Genomic DNA, 17,520 nt, shown 5'->3' with positions numbered 1-17,520 from the left:
ACGTCTCCTCACAAGCCTCCTAGGATGCATTTGAACTTCACAGGCTAGAAGTTAAAAGGGGTTTTAAGTGTTCATTTAGGTTTCCCTTCCAAATGGCTCTTGGAAAAGACAAATCCTGGAAACTACAGATTTCTTTAAATCTCCAGGGCAGGAGGTTACACAAAATCCCTCCTCCTATGACTTATCCTTTTCAGCTAAGAGGCTATTTTAAAGTAGGTGCCAAAGATGTACTTCTAAGGGTTTATCACCACCACAGCCCCGCACAGTGGCTGGCGGGGCCAGGATCACAGAGCTCCCTGGGTCTGACTGCCCGTCTCAGTGTGGAGTGGGATGTGGGCAGCCTTCTTCCAGCATTTTTGGAATTCTTTTCTGGAACCAAGGCCCCACTTTGGGAACAATGGCTCTTGATGGAGTTTCTGCTCATGGGGGGCCTCTGGCGGGGTGAGCAAGAAAGCTTCTAGCCTGGGACACACAGAAACAGCCTAGGTACAACCGAGGGTCAGAAGCCGTCTGCCTTCGGTGCCTTGGCCACTGAACAGAAACAGTACTTTCTATTTTAGGCACTAAACTCTGTATGAGGTCAGAGCCCGTGGCTCTGAGAAGGGCGCTGTTCAGTTCGTACTGACTCCGTAACTACTGGGTCTTCTCACTGTCACAGACCAGTTTCTCCTTGTCCTGTGAATTATAATTATCATGCTGTTCTGTGTGGTTGTCATACTTGGACATGGCATGGACGGCAACTCCGGAAGTTAGGAGGGCAAGGACTATTATCCCCACCTCGCTGCTGGGAGACCAAGGGTGAAATGAAATGATTGGGCCTGAGGACACTCTGCTGGCTGAGGACACTTGGCCCCACCCTGTAAGCAGTGCTCTTTGCCTTATATCATCTACCCACCCTCCTTCCCTCCTGTGCCACGTGTCCATGAGGCAATGTGATAAAAGAACTAACACGGATAGGATGAGATCAAAAGTGATTCCCCCTTGGTCTCTCTTCTTTAAGAGCTTTCTGGAGACAGTATCTTTAAGTGTTCACTGTCTTGGTAAGAATTTGAGGCTGGAAAGGATAGCATTTTCTTGTGGCTTTTGGGGATGATGAAAAGCAGTGAGCAAATGCGCACCTTTAATTTTCTTGTATAGGATGTTCAGGAACACACTACAGGTCTTCCGGCTGTTCAAGAAAACTGGCCCAGGTACTAGGATTCTGCTCTGCGTTGGGCCAGGGGGACTGGGTGACAGGGCATGGGCGCTACATCGGTTAGACAGAGGATTGGGACCTGTATGTATGGAAACCTTCTGCCAGAACACTGTAGTTGTTCAATGACAGAGTCATTCAGGATGTTTCGTGCGGATAATGGGGCAATGATCGCTCATTTCATTTCTGTTTTACTGGATTTGAACATTGCTTTGGTGGCTGGAAGAGCAGGAATAGTTTGGGGGACGGTTTTGAAGTGCAGTGAGAGGGTGAGGAAAGAAGAGCAGGCAGGAGTCAGTGGACGCTTTACCTAAATGAGTGGTTCAGCATATGCATGGCCCACAGAATTGCTTTCTCAGTCTGCTGCTAGAGAAAGCAAATAAATCCTGAGGACTATTTCTGAAGTCTTACCCGTTACAGGGTCAATCACTGGAGGCACTGGCCTCCATTAAACTGGTTCATCCCAGTAGTCCAAGATTCTACCAATCAGGAAGCCACCATTTTCCTGACCTCCCCAAACTGGAAAGCGAAAAATGACATTCCCCAGACTTGTACGTACCTAGGGTTCTGGACGCAATGAGGTGAAGGTTATCTTCTTTCAGTTTGGGGCACTTTTTTTTTTCTGCTGGCAGCCAAGACTGCGGAGACCCCTATATATACCCTCTAGATGCTGTAGGGGCAGCAGGAACTAGACTCCAGGCTCCAGTGTCCAGCAGTTGTGGTGATGTTGCTTTCCAATAACGGCTTTTAATTCCCTGAATTGAAGCAGGGATAACGCGTTCTTGAAGTCAGGGGGCCCTGCCTGTGGCGAGGAAGGGGTGCCCTGGGGGATGAGTCAGGCAGTGTTCTGGAAGTCAGCTGTAGGAGCCCAGTCTACAGCCCACTCCTCCAGTTCTTCTGTTTTCATAAGCACTTCATTCCCAGTGTTAAATCCTTTCTGTTCAAGATCTCTCGAGTGGTTTCTGTCTTATGCTAAACTTGTTCTGATACGCAGGGTACCAGAAAAAATAGGAGAGGCCTTCAGTAAACATGGCCCATTGACATTTTTATTTCAGTAATAAGGAAAGAAAATCTAGGCAAACAAAGAAGTTACTAAGGGGAGGAGATTTGAATTAGAGTAATAGTTCTCTATAATACTAAACAGCAAGAGAATTGGAGTGCTATCAAATTTAGGAAATGACGCACACGCCACTTACAGATTCATAATATGTAATTGCCTGGTACAGACTCGGAGAAGCTTGCAACAAAGAAGCATGCTTCATTTTGTTTACCCTTGTATTTCCCAAAGTCATTCAGAATGACAGTCATTATTTGCGAAATGCTAGCTTACTTCAATCTGAGGTAAAAAATACAGTCTTAATAACTATTCTTAAAGTAGATTCGTACTTTGTAGTAACTTACTAAGGAAATACTTGAGATGCACACACACCAAAAAATCACGATTTAAAAAGCAAAGACAGGCTATAGAAGAAAAGTCAGCAAGCAGTAAAACCAATAAAATAGTGAATGTTGAACTAATGGTTAATGTGGCTACTAAACTTAAAATGCATGTTAAGCAAAAGTCTTGAAAGATAAAGTAAAATGCTAATAATAACTATAAATTTAAAATCCTCTAATATTTGCACAAAAAACTAAGCAGTAGGAAAGGAAGAATGAAGAAAGTATGTTAATGTTTATATTCTACACTGGGGGGGGGGCAACAGATGTGGATTTGTTCTTGATGCTGATAGGAAAATTTAGGAAATACATACATACATACATATTTAATGCTTTAAGTAACAGAAAAGTATTTGGATTCATAGCTTTTTAAAAAAGAGAGAGAAAGAAAGAAAACCTAATAGAGAAAAAATATCAAGAAATTCTAGCATTAGATGACAAACATAAAATAAAACCCAGTAGTGACACCTGTAAGTGTAAAAAGCAAAAACACTTACACTGGCTTTTAAAGAAATCCAACTATATGTTCTTTACAAGCAATCTATCAAAACCAAAATCATATAGAAAGCAGAAAATAAATCAAGGGATAAACAAAGATATCACGAGAAATGCAAACCGAAAAGAAGTAGGAGGTCTTGGTATCAACACCCAAATAAAACTCAAGGTAAAAAAAAATTAACTGGAGAAAAAAAGGAGATTTTAATGTTGCTAAAAATTACACAGTGATGACAAAGGGGAGAGATGCCATTGTCTCCCTCTCTGAAATAGGAGCTCCCCAGCTCTCAGAAGTGTTAAGACCCAAGCCTTCAGAAGTGCTTTCCCCTTTGCTCTCCTAATGTCCCTTCCAAGGGATGCCTCATTTGATCAGTGAAATCAGAAAAGGATCATGTGTACTCATGGACTCCACTCTTGGCACACTTTCTTAGAGCCACCTACCTAAAAGCACAATGAGTTCCACATGGAAATCTCCCTGGAATATAGAATGATTCCATTGGCGAGTGGCTTTGGAGAAATCCAGCCCCTCCTCACTGAAGCCACTAGAATGAAGAGTGAAACAGTGGGCTTGCTCTGCAGACGCGGCTTCAGGATCTGCTCCCTGGCATGCTGTGCCAACCTCACTATACAGAACCACCCCAACTATATAGAAATTCTGGGCTACTGCCTTTTCTGTCCTGGCTACTCCGTTAATGACTAAATGAATTCAGTGAGTAGAGGAAGGTCTATTTTGCCTAGAAATCCCAAGCTAAATCCTCCAATTCAGTTTAGTATGCAATGAAGCTAATATTTTATCCCAATCTGATTTCTGAGTATCTTTACCAATTAGTTTATAAACTAGAAAGGAGAGAGCTGTGGGTACTTACAGCCTCCAAACCTCCAAAATGGGGGCCATTAACTTTAATGAAAATATATTAAAGCAATATATAAGGAGAAATTGACAAAACCACATTCTAGAAGGGATACTTAAAACACTCTGTCTCAATCCTTAACTGAACAAAAGGACAAAGATTACGACAGGAGATAGAGAATTTGAACAAATAATAAGAATATGAATACATCCAAATTTGTGCTCTATGAACAGAGAGGATATGCATTCTTTTCATATATTTTGGAAAAATTTACAAAATTTGACCATATACTAGCCCCGGATAGAAACTCAATAAAATTCAAAAAGTGACAGTTCTTCCTGCTATATTCTCTGACTGTAAAACTAAAACTGAAGATTAACAATACAAGCAACAGTAAAATAAAATTTTAAGTGAATTAAAAATATTGAGTAATCCTAAACTTCTGGTCAAAGAGACAATTCAAATCACAGTTTCAGAAAGTTGAAATAAATTACATCAGATGCCGCCTGTGTACCTTACATCCTTCTTGGTTTCACCTCTGATTCCATCTGTATCTGAGACAAATATTTCCACACAGGTTTCAGCCTGTTATGTGCAGATAACCATGCCCCTCAAGGGTGGGTCATACTTAATACTCATGGATTCTCAACCAGGACGTGTGGGGAAGTTAAGGCCTCAACCAATGGGGATGGGAGTCAGTGGATAAATAGTTCTTCCTTTTGCCCTTTGGGGAGACAATTCTACGACACTTTCAGTACAGTCCTCAGAATGTCCCTATGGGATCAAGGACCACTTTCACATATTGATCATCAACTCAATAACACATACACACCTTAAACTTCCCTCTTTTCCCTGTTTCACTCTGCCTGGTCTCTCACCCCTACTCCTGGTATCACTTCCCAAATAAACTACTTGTACACAAGCTCTTGTCTCAGGCTTGCTTTTCCCTTTCCCAAGAACACAAGGTAGGTGAAGCATGGTCCTAGAAAGCTCACCCTTGGGATGGTATCTGGAACCCAATTCACCAGGCAGATGGCAATAAGAACCCCACTGTGGTGAAATGAACTTCAGGTAACTGCAGGAGGACTGAGAATATCACCACGAAAGGATTACTGCCTATGAGCACTGAGTATATTTACCTATAGAATTAAGACTAAAGCAAATGAAGAATAGGGTATCAGAACAGAGTGTAAATGTTTTATGTCCTGATATTACGGAAATTATTAAACTTGGGAAAGGAAGGGAGAAAGAAATAGGAGCTATTGTAAGAACATTAATTTCTTCATCTGTAATAGTTTAGAGTTAAAAGATATCATTTAAAGCTGATGGCCCAAGAATCAGAAATATAATAATATTTAACAATACAAAAAGAAGATATTATCAGCTAAAATTTGTTTTTAGAGAAAAGGGGATGGGGGGAAGAAATATGCTATTTTTTTTTTTTTTAACACTGCAGGGTAGGAAATGAATAGATATTGTCCAAAATAGTAGAAGACTAAGTAAGGGTATTAGGTAGTAGGGAAAAAACTCACAAACCTTTAATATCAGAAAAAGAAAACACACACACACACAGGCATACGCATGTACAAAGAAAACAAGCCACATAATGAAAGACATTTTAAAAACTGCTAAAATAGAGTACGTAAAATAATACAGTGGAACAAAGGTCATCTGAGTATCAATAAATGTAAATTTAATTTACATATTGAAAGAAAGATTTTCAGATTAGATCACAGAATAATCCCCAACTCTATGCTTTATACAAGAGGCATATCTAAAACAAAACAATCTAGAAAGGTTCAAAATAAATACTAAGCAAACACTTCCCAAAATAAAAATAGGGTCAGGATCTTAATATCAAAAAAGGTGGAATTCATACCAAAAAGCAGTAAACAAGACACACAAAAAAGGACTTTTTTAAACCTAACGGGCACAATCCACAGTGAGTGTATACTTAAGAATCTTTCATGTACCAAATAATGTTGCTGCAAATGTTATAAAGCAAAAATTGCAGAACCTACAAGGAGAATTAGAAACACAGTCTACTAATATCGTTCACCACATTATTAGACCATTCATATAATCCTATCTATTGTTACGGAAAAAGCATTTGGAAAACAACTGAACAGTCATTCTTGATTACAAATACTCAAGTAAAATGGGAAAATATGATTATTTGCTTAACATGATAAATCTATTTCAGCCCAAAAGTCAGCATCATGCTTAAAGGGAAAACAATAGAAGCATTCCTACCAAAAATTATGTGCAAAACGAGTATGACCACTGTCCTGACTATTATATAAAACTGTGCTGGAGGAAGGAGCCAATGCAATCAACAAGGAAAGAAATTAGACACATGTGGAATGAAAACAGATAAAGCTACCGTTATCAACATGATCACAAACCTGGAAAACTCAAAGAGTCGCTTTGACATATACAAATAGTAATCAGATAAAATATATGATATGAAAGTAAAGTTGCTATTTACAGTAGCAGCAAAAAGATTAAAAACCTAGGAATGAACTTAACCAGAAATGTGTGAGACCTTTACAAAAACAATAACAACAAAACTTTAAAACGTACTGAAAGATAAAAAAAAAAAATTGAACAAATGGAAACACATACTATATTCTTAGATAAGTCAGCCAAATATTAAAAGCATCGATTTAACAGGTTTTTTTTTTTTTTTTTTTTTTTTTTTTTTTTTTTTTTTTGCGATACGCAGGCCTCTCACGTTGCGGAGCACAGGCTCCGGACGCACAGGCTCAGCGGCCATGGCTCACGGGCCCAGCCGCTCCACGGCATGTGGGATCTTCCCGGACCGGGGCACGAACCCGTGTTCCCTGCATCGGCAGGCGGACTCTCAACCACTGCGCCACCAGGGAAGCCCTTAACACAGTTTTAATAAAAATACCAAAAATTAAAAAAAAAAAGACAAAAATGATTCTAAAGTTTTTAAGGCAAAAAGCAATATATATCAAGCAAAACTCTGAAAAACATGAGGTGAGAAATGCGGTGGAGGGTCTAGTACCACTAGATATTAAAATATATTTTATAGTTTCAAAAGTTAAAACAATGTAATATTGGCAAATGAATAGACAGACAACCAAAGGAACATAGAAATACCAGAAATACATTCAAATACATAAAGTAATTTAGTATATGATAAAGGTAGAATTTCAAATCAAAGTTCAAAGACAAACTTTTAACAAATAGTGTCAAGACAATTGGATAGCCATCTTGAAAAAAAAATTACGTTGAAACCCTGTCTCACAGTATATACAAGTATTGATATAAATTCTATCGAAAATGAGACTAAAAAATTGTTAGATGAAAATAGAGGATTCTATTATAACTCTGTGATTCAAAACAAAAGACTGATAAATTTTACATAAAAATGAATCATGCATGGTGAAAAGAAAAAAACACATAAGCAAATCAAAAGACAAGGGATAACCTGGGGGAAAAGTTTCCAAGTCATATCACGGGTAAAGAGCTAATCTCCCTAATATGTAAATAAATCCTAGAAATAAAGAGTAATAACCTAATAGAAAAATGGAAAGATTATGAACAGTCAGTTCAGAAATGTAAATGGCTCTTAAACACAATCCCACACTTACTAAGGGAAATGCAAATGAAAACCATATTGAGAGATCTTCAGAAAGGCAAAACAGGCACTTACATTGCTGAGTGTGTAAACTGGTTAAAACCATGGAGGGTAATACTGTAGTATCCATCAAAATAACAAATTATGTATCTTCTGGCCCATCAATTCCACTTCTGGGACTTTGTCCAAATGAAGATATACTTAGATATACATAAAACTGATGTACAAAGTCACTCAATGAAGCATTGTTTGTAAGAGCAAAGACTGGAACAATACAAATGCCCATCAGTAGAGGACCAGTAAATTAACTCTGGTTATTCCTCACAATGGAGTACCGTGAAGCTATTTTTTAAAAGCAAGGATGCTTTCTATGTAATAATGTAAAAAGATCATCGTACTAGTTTCTCAGGGCTGCTGTAACAAATCACCACAAACCGGGTCGCTTTAAAACAACAGAAATTTATCCTCTTACTGTTCTGGACATAAGAAGTCTGAAATCAAGGTATTGGCAGGGCCACATTCCCTCTGCAGACCCTAGGAAGCATCTGCTCCATGTCGTTCTCCTAGCTTCTACTGGTTGCAGGCAATCCTTGGCGTTCCTTGACTTGTAGGCATCACTTTAGTATCTGCCTCCATCCTCTTATGGTGTTGTCCTCTAGATTAGTGTTTGATTGAACAACTGGGTACTACAGCTAGCCAAGTTGACACATAAAATTAACCATCACAATCACCAAGAAATATATTAAGCGAAAAATAATTCAAGATACACAGTAGTATGTAAAATATGCTACGTTTTATTTACAAAAGGGTAAGAATAAGAATTCATATTGCTTGTATTTGCATAAGTTCCGGAAGGATTCTCGTGGTTATCTGTGTGCATGTGTAACTGGTTAGATTAGGGACAAGGAAAGGAACAAGAATTTACTATAAACCTTTTCATATTATTTTAATTTTTGAACCACGGAATGCATTACCTAGGCAAATGTTTAACTTAAAAAGAGAAGCTGCAACAGTGAGATCTGTGGTACTGATGTAAGAAAAGGCAGATCATTAGAACAAGATACAAAGTCCAAAAATAGACACATACACACACCCCGTTTAATTTTTTTTCCTATCCGTACTTTTTATTTCCTCAGTGAACTTGTTTCTTCTGTGGTGCTAGAAAAACAATTAAATGTCCTTAATCCCTCTCGGGAAGTTTAGCAGAGACGATGATGGATCAAAGCCTTTTGAGAATCAGAGAATTAATCTTCACAAAAATGTTTAAAAACTGATAGCCTCTCCTATTTTTTTAAAAAGATACATTTCTTACCTTGAAGGATTTGAAGGGTGAAAGAAAACAGAAAGGTCCAGCAACTTCATTATCTGTACAGTTCATGTATTTATGAAACTCAGAATTAAAAGTGAGAACTGATCTTTAGGGAAACTGACACGATCATCTCTGCTATTACCGACGTTTGCATTTGCATCTTTTACATATTTCGTAACCTTGTGCAGACCCATGGCTACAAATTCCAGACATGTGTGTGGAGTCCCAGATCAGTATTTCTGGTGTGTCTCTTCCTTCAGTTTGCCAGACATGTCCATATGGACAACAAACTCAACATACTTAAACTGCAGTCACCCACCCCACCTCCTACCTCACACACCTGCTCTTTTCAGTCCCCATTTCAGTCTGTGTCACTCACCTCCTCAGTGACTTGGGGCCTCTTCTCTCTTCCGCCCTCCTGTATCTAATGGATTACCAAGTGCTGTCAATTCTCTCTTAAAAAATAACTCTACAATTCATCCATAGTGTAGTCCTACTGACTCTGTCTCTTGTTATTTCTATTTTTCCAGTTTTATTGAGATATAATTGATATACAACACTGTATAAGTTTAAGGTGTACAGCATGATGGATTGACTTACATGCGTTGTGACATGATGAGCACAATAGGTTTAGTTAACATCCATCATCTGATAGAGTTCAATAAGAAGAAAAAGCAAAAAAAGGAAATGTTTTTTTCCTTGTGATGAGAACTGTTAGGATTTAATCTTCCAAGAACTGTCATATGTAACGTACAGCAGTGATAGCTACAGTCATCATGTTGTACGTTATAGCCCTCATACTTACGTTTCTTATAACTGGAAGTTTGTGTTTTTGACCACCTTCCTCCAATCGCCCCCGCTTCACCCTGCCTTCTTTGATAACCGCATACATCACCTTTTTCTATGAGTTTGTTTGTTTGTTATTATATTCTACATATAAATGAGATCATATAGTATTTATATAGTCATTTATAGAATGACTTATTTCACTTAATTTCACCTAGCACAATGCCCTTGAGATCCGTCCATGTTGTTGCAAATGGCAGGATTTCCTTGTTTTTTATGGCTGTTTTATTTTATCTGTATATCCACAGATACAGCTATAGATATATCTATATAAATATATAAATATAGATATATCTATAGTTATGTCTCACAACTTCTTTATCCATTCATCCATCAATGGACACTTAGGTTGTTTCCATGTCTTGGCTGTTGTAAATAATGCTGCTATTACATGGGGGTGCAGATATCTTTTTGAGTCTGTTCTCATTTCCTTGGGATCTAGTCCCAGAGGTGGAATTACCAGGTCATATGGTAGTTCTATTTTCAATTTTTTGAGGACCTTCCATACTGTTTTCTCCAGTGGCTGTACCAGTTTGCAATCCCACCAACAGTTCACAAGGGTTCCCTTTTCTCCACACCTTCGCCCGCATTTGTCGTCTCTTGTCTTTTTGATGGTGGCCATTCTAACAGGTGTGAGGTGATCTCTTATTGTAGTACTGTTGATTTGTATTTCCCTAATGACTAGTGAGGTTGAACATCTTCATGTACCTGTTGCCCTTACATATATCTTCTCTGGAAAAATGTCTATTCAAGTCTTTTGCCCATTTTTAAATTGCATTATTTGAATTTTGCTATTGAGTTGTATGAGCTCTTTATATATTTTAGATATCAACCTCTTATCAGATATATGGTTTGCAAATATTTTTTCCCTTTCCATAGGTTGTCTTTTCAGTCTGTTGATCTGTTAAGAAATCTGCTCGTTGTCTTACGGGGTTTCCCTTGTATGTAACTTCTCACTTTTGCTGATTTTAAAATTCTTTGTCTTTGACTTTTGACAATTTAGCTATAATGTGTCTCGGTAGAGCGTATTAGGGTTCCACCTATTTGCATCCTTTGGGCCTCTTGGATGCAGAGGTCTATTTCTCACCACAAGCCTGGGAAGTTTTCAGCCATTATTGCTTTAGATATACTTTCTGTCCCTTTCTCATTCTCTTCTCCTGCTGGAATTAGCTTCCCTACCCAGGCTCATCAGCTAAGTATCTCTAAGGCCACTAATGATCTTTGTGGTCTTGACTCAAGTCAGCCTGCACCCCAGTTTCACTGGCTGAACAGTTGCTACTGACTTTGCTCTGGGGGCCACCGGTTCTGCCCACTCACCTGCCTGTCAGCTCAAGAGTTGCTGGGTTGTGCAGCTTCCAGATGTTCTTGTCAGCCCTTCCCGTAAGATAGGAGTAGGTAAAGACCACACTCTACGGTGGGCGGGGCTGTGACCCAGACTTCTGCCTGGGTGGGACTGGGAGAGCCCACTTCAGGCAACTCCCTAGTTTTTTCTGAACAGGATTTCTGGTAGGGAGGCTGGGGGAGGAGCTAAGACTCAGCTCTTCTGCTGGGCGTGGGCAGACCAGGCTCCAGGGCTGGCGGATCTCCTCATTGGAAGACCCGAATTAGGCAGACTTGCGCCCCACCAAGCTCCGTCGTCAGACTGTGCCACCAAATGGGCTGCAGAAGAGCAAAGCTGCTGGTTGGGTTGACTCTTTGGGCTCTGCAGGCAGGAGCTCAGTCTGCCAAGATCCGAGTGCTGCTTGTTGGAAGCCCCTCCTCCGTTTCTCCATCACAATCAGATTCCCAGTGGTTGAGCCCACAGATGCTCCTGTGAGCCCCATGGGGTGAAACCAGAGTAGGGGTTCCCATGAAGTGACCCCCGTGCTGGCGGTGCTGGGTGTCACCGCTGTGTTCTCTTTTGCCACTGGAGGAGCTGTAGGCACGGTGCTGTGCCGGCCCAGGGAAAGGGCCATGCGGTCAGCGTGTAGCTGTTCCTCTCACCCTTGAATTCAGTCTGTCTTGGTCTGTGTGGTGCCGGAGGTGCTTCAACCTCACTCCCGTGTTCTGAGATTCTCTGAGTGATGTTTTATTCTTGCATAGTTCTTAGTTGTTCTTCTCGTGAAACGGAGTCAAATCAGGTATGACCTATGTCACCATCTTGGTGATGTCATTCTCTCATCATTTCTGATCTGCAATTCCTAAACAGTTTAATCCATTTTCCACATTAGTATAGAAGTTATTGCTCCACAATGAAACTCTTATGTCATCAAAACTCCTCTTTTGACTTCTATTAAGTTCCATTTTGTATAATAGAATCTCCATAAACTCTTGTTAAATGAATGAAGAAGTGGACAACTGGATGATAGGCAGTGAGTAGATTTAGGCACAGTTATTTTCAGACTTATTAGCCATAAAACAATTGTTAGAAGAAATGCCAGCTAGTTAAACCATTTGCTAGAACGTAACCTCTGAAACAACTGTCCATATCACATCAAACTATTACAGATGAAGTTATTTTTCTTTGTAAGTTTCTTGATTTTATTTCATTAAATCAACCAGAGACAATGATGGCAACTTTATGAAATTTTGGAATTGAAAAGACCAGTAAATAATAATCATGATAATCACAATAGGATTTCTGCAGTACTATAGACACAATGGAGATGTATTTCCTAGTGGTTATTTAAAATTCAGAATTCTTTCAGCTCCAAATCCATATATGTTGTGCAACACAAAGGAACACTCTCCCTCAAAAGAAGTGAGTAATTCTCATCCACTAAATTGTTTAAAAACACATTCTTTATAAGTGTACCTGCACACATTTCTGTAAAGCTAAAAGCATCCAGAGATACAGAGCGCTCATCTTGCTATAAATTTAAATGTAATCCTGACCTGTATTTTTATGAATTAATAAAAATTTTACTTGGGCAATCTGGGTTTTGCAGTTAATCAAGAGAATTGTACCTTTAAGAGAGTATCCTAGCAACCTCTCAGCAGCTAAGGAAAGACCCAGCTGACAATATACACAGATTTAATTACTCTGCTGGTCTCCATCAAACTTCGCAGTTAATCAAAAAGACACTTAAAAACAGAAACAGAAATTAAGCCACAGCTGAAAATAAGAACTATTGGTAAAAGGGCATAAGGGAAGAATTATCTCGACTATAAAGAGAACTTTTTACTCTGGAACACGTTTATCAAGAAGCAGAGTAGCAATGAAATTGGTAAAGTTATGATTGCAGTAGGGGTGTCAGAACCAATATATTATTACTCTAAGAGATTGCTAGTTCCAGGGTCAAAATTACATTGGAATAATCATAGCTTTATGGATATTCTCAAACTTGAAACCCCACTACATTTCAAGGCACTGTCTAAATGTACACTTTCTAGTGGTGATGCATTTTAAGGGAACTAAGCCCTGGAGAAACATGTTTCTCTTGAGCACACATTTGGAAACAGAGCTAATTTCATCACCGCTACGTCCTACGTCCTTCAACCACCAGTCCAAACTCCCCATAATCACCACCGTTATTCTGCATGGCCTGATATTCGGCCCCATCTTTCTCTCTTTATATCTATATATGTTTATAACAGATTACACAGAAACAGGTCTGTCCGAGATGAGGTAGGGGATTTTGGGGTAACAGATGCATAGATCAAGGAAGCCAGAGAAAGACAGATGGAGACTTTGTACAGCAAACAAAATCCAAACTTGTGAAAACATGGCCTACTTTGTCTAGAAATAAAAACTTCCCCTGGATGTATATAGGCATTCTTGTTTATATACATGTCTTCAGCAATGCTAAGGAGTGGACATGAGAAATCTGAATACTTAGTTCTAATTTTTCTTTTATTTAACATATTCCCTGTATATAGGCTAATTTAGATAATTTTAGTATTTCTTAAACCTCAGGCACAGAAAGCTACTTGCCTGGATCATCAGGTACACACACACACATACACACACACACACAAACACACACACACACCTGAAACTCTGAGAAAGCTGAACTTTTAGATGTAATGTCAAATTTAAACCACATTGATTAGTTTTCCTTCAGGGAGTGCTGGAGGATGTTTGGAAAGTTTTTCTGGAAGCTTGGGGGTTATAGGCTGTGATGGAGGAATGACATATGAACTAACTAATCTTTTTGGTGCTGGTTGTTCCAAAGGCGTTTCTCTTTCCCGACTAGTTCAAATCTTCTGATATATTAGCCACAGAGAGCTAACAGTTAGACCATATCTGGTTATAGCCGTAAAGAAGTGGCTTATTTCTAGTCTAGGTGGCACGCAGTGTGAGGGGCAAAGGTGAGTCCAGATCCAGCACCTGCACACTGCAACCCCAAGCCCTCAGTGCTAAGATTCGAATTTGCAAAAACTTGCAGGCAGCCACTTCTGTCTGTGTAGGAACGTTTCCCCTCACCACCACCTCCTATTGTTAGCTTAGAGCAGCAGTTCTCAAACTTCAGCTGCAGTGCGATCCCCTGGAGGGCCTCTTCAAATACAGACTGACCCACCCCTGGACTTTCTAATTCCAGAGGTCTGGAGTGGAGCCCGGGAACTAGCATTTCTAACAAGTTCCTCAGGGGACACTGCTGCAGCTCTGGGTGGGTTTGGGGACACACTTTGAGAACTACTGCCTCAAGTTTAAAGCAAATGAGTCTATTTAAATGATGCTGAATCTGTTCTTCAAGAGAAAAACCATGGTTATTGTTCAGAGAGATGCCATTATTTCCTGCTTAGAACCAAGGACTGCGTATTTATGATAAAGCTCGACTTCAGAGTTACGCGTGCCATTGTTTCTGGACCCCGGTGATAACGTTTGAGGTGATAACATGACAGATGTTCCTGGCCCCTGTTCTTTGGTTCTACTGATTCTAGTTTTTACTGAAAATATTTTAAATAAAGAACAGATACGTGCTGATTAAGTCAAGGAGGTCCTCTGTAAGTGCTTAGGAGAGTAAATAGTACAGATATCATTGAAATTAGAAGCAAATATTGAAGCGGAATTTAAGATCTGGGGGTAAGTTCTTATAGAAGAACAAAAGGACTTCAATAAACCTTTGTTCCCAGGTGTACCCAGAAATTTTCAGTATCCACGATTGCCTAGGTAGGGTAACTCTTGGGTTCTTTTTATCAGGATAAAAAAAAAAAAAAGATGTGAAATCTATGATGTCCTGTTATATATATAGATTGTATGAAAAGTATGCCTAGCCAGGATCAATACCCACTGGGACAGGAGTTCTGAAATTTGATATTTAGGTCAGTTACACAGAGAGAGGCAAGGCAGCTGCTTTCGGCCATGCTATTCAGGGCGATCCCCGCTCTGTGGCAGGGAGGCTTCACCCTGAATTTCAATGCCCTGTCTTCAGAACACAATGTGGGCTCCGGATTTCCATCTATTCCTCCTCCATGGAAACGGCTAGTGAAGCAAAACTATGTGTGTAAAACTGCTTCTCCCACAGGCGGCTTGTTCCCAGAAGCAGCAAAGTGCCTTCTGTGGAAAAACTGTAACCTCCGCGTGGCTCTGTAAAGACAAGAGCCACTTCAAAGATGGCAGATTACAGGGTGAAATAGCACGTTTAGTTTTTAAAATTCCATATTAACAAGCATCTGCTATTAAACAAAAGTTTGGGGCGTTGATACGGAAGTAAAATACTGACGAGGTGATGCTCTCCCTATGCTGACATGCCACACTGTTTTACTTATTCTCTTCTCTCAAGAATACATCCTTTTATTAATCCTCACAATAACCCTTGTAAGATATGATCTGCCCTGCTCCCCATCCGAGGAACCTTAAGTCAAATTATTTGACCAAGGTTGTAATTAGCAAGTGACAAACCCCAAAGCCTGTGTTCTTTCTACCCTACCCTGGCTACCTATTTCTAATTTTTGTTTTGTGCTGGACTGAGACAGAATGTCTTCATTTATATACAGATATAGATTTCGCAAATGTAGCATTTAGTATGGGAAAATATGTTTCTGGATCTCTAAGCCTTTTCTATGAACGTAGAAAAGCGTAGTTTAAATGTCTTGCAGACTCACCTACCGCTGAAATTGCTCACCTTTAACAACAAAGTGAACTTCATAACACAAGCATGGTGAAATCCTATCTTATCACAGAAATGGCCTGTTCCTAGGAATAAGGCGTATGGAGTAAGCAGCTAAAGCTTATTCCATTAAGAGCCTTTCAATGTTTTTTTCTGTTAAGAGCCATTCATTTTTTTAATTAATTGGGAAATACAGTAAATATGATTTTCTTTTTTATGCCCAAAGTGTCTTCATCAGGGAAAAATGCCTCCCCCACTCCACAGAAATACCAATCATTCCAGGAAGAGGGCTGAGTAGGGAGTCCACGCCTCCCATGCACATGCCACCAGCCCTACAGGCGAGCACGTAACCGTAAACTAGCCAAGCAGACCTTTGCCAGAACTACAGGAAAGATTTTCTCTTTTTGAGGTGGGTGCCAGCTGAAGGGATGCTAGGGCTTGGGGCTGCCAATTGCACTACTGTCAGCAAATGCAGAAGTTATCTGGAAATGATACCCAGCAAATGATATGCTAAGACGTGGACAGAGTAGGCACTACTGTTTTAACCGCCAGAGCAAACCACATTTTCTTGAGCTTTCCAGATTCAAGCCAAAATTAATTTCCTTGCTCTGCTTCAGCTAGTCTTATTTGGGTTTCTGTCACTTACCACTTAAAGAGCACTACTGCAAAACTCTTCCTAAAATACTTTCTTTGGACTTCTTAAATTGAGACTATTGAATGCAGCCTGTTACCTGTGTAATCTATCACATGTTACAACCCGTTAGTCTCAACTGTCACATGGGAGCAGTAGTAAGCGCCTTTAGAAAAAGCTTTGGGAGCATCACGTGAAAAAAGCGCCAACCGCCAATTCTATATATAGAATTCAACAATACCACTTCATCCCCCCTTTTCTCCGTTACCTGTCCAGAACATCAACAATTTGAGCATCAAATGGTTCTAAGTTTTTTCATGTAGGAACTCATTTACTGTATGCAACTACCATGAGGTAGGTACTGTCATTAGCCCCACCTCGTAGAGGGGAGGGGCGGTGTGGAGAGGCTTTGAACATATCCAAGGACACACGCAGACATTGAGGGGGGAGGGAGCTGGGCTACAAATGGTCACATTCTGCAATCCAAGTCCGGTGTTTTCTGGATTTCATTGTCTTTCTGCTATGAGGCTAACTCTCTACCTCTCCTTACGTCACTAAGACTGTCTTCGGAAAAGCTTTCCAAAACTTAGCCGTTCTACTTACTCTTTTGTAGATTAGGAAGCCAGCTCATCAGTCATGCACAGTTAGTGCCGAATAAAGGGACATTCTAAGCGCAGACCTAAGAGGCACAATATACTCAGTACAGATATTGTATGTTAATTTGGAGGTTTAGAAGCTCTTTTTGCTTGTATCTTACTCAAAGTATAATGTCAGTGTATTTTGTATACATTACCTATGCTCTATTTTTTCCAAGTAGTCCCTAAAGGAAACTCGTAACAACTGTGATAACAACAGCTGATGTTTACTGAGTGCTTAGAATGTATCATGCACTCTGCCAAACATTAACCTAAGTATTTAAGGTACTCCTCACAGCCACCCTAGGAAGCATTATAAAAGAAGACTAGTGATTGCTAAGTAGCCCAAGGACGCCCAGGGAGTGGATGGAAGGGCAGGGATGCAGCCCGGCTGGCTCGTGTCCACACTGAGGGAGAGGCAGGGCCTTACTCTCCCGGCAAGGTAGTGCCGCGCACCCCGCAGGGAGCACGCAAACAAGCAGTCG

Source organism: Leucopleurus acutus, assembly GCF_964270905.1.
Source record: "Leucopleurus acutus genome assembly, chromosome: 15".
Classification (NCBI taxonomy): Eukaryota; Metazoa; Chordata; class Mammalia; order Artiodactyla; family Delphinidae; genus Leucopleurus; species Leucopleurus acutus.
Note: the sequence above shows the minus strand (reverse complement) of the source record.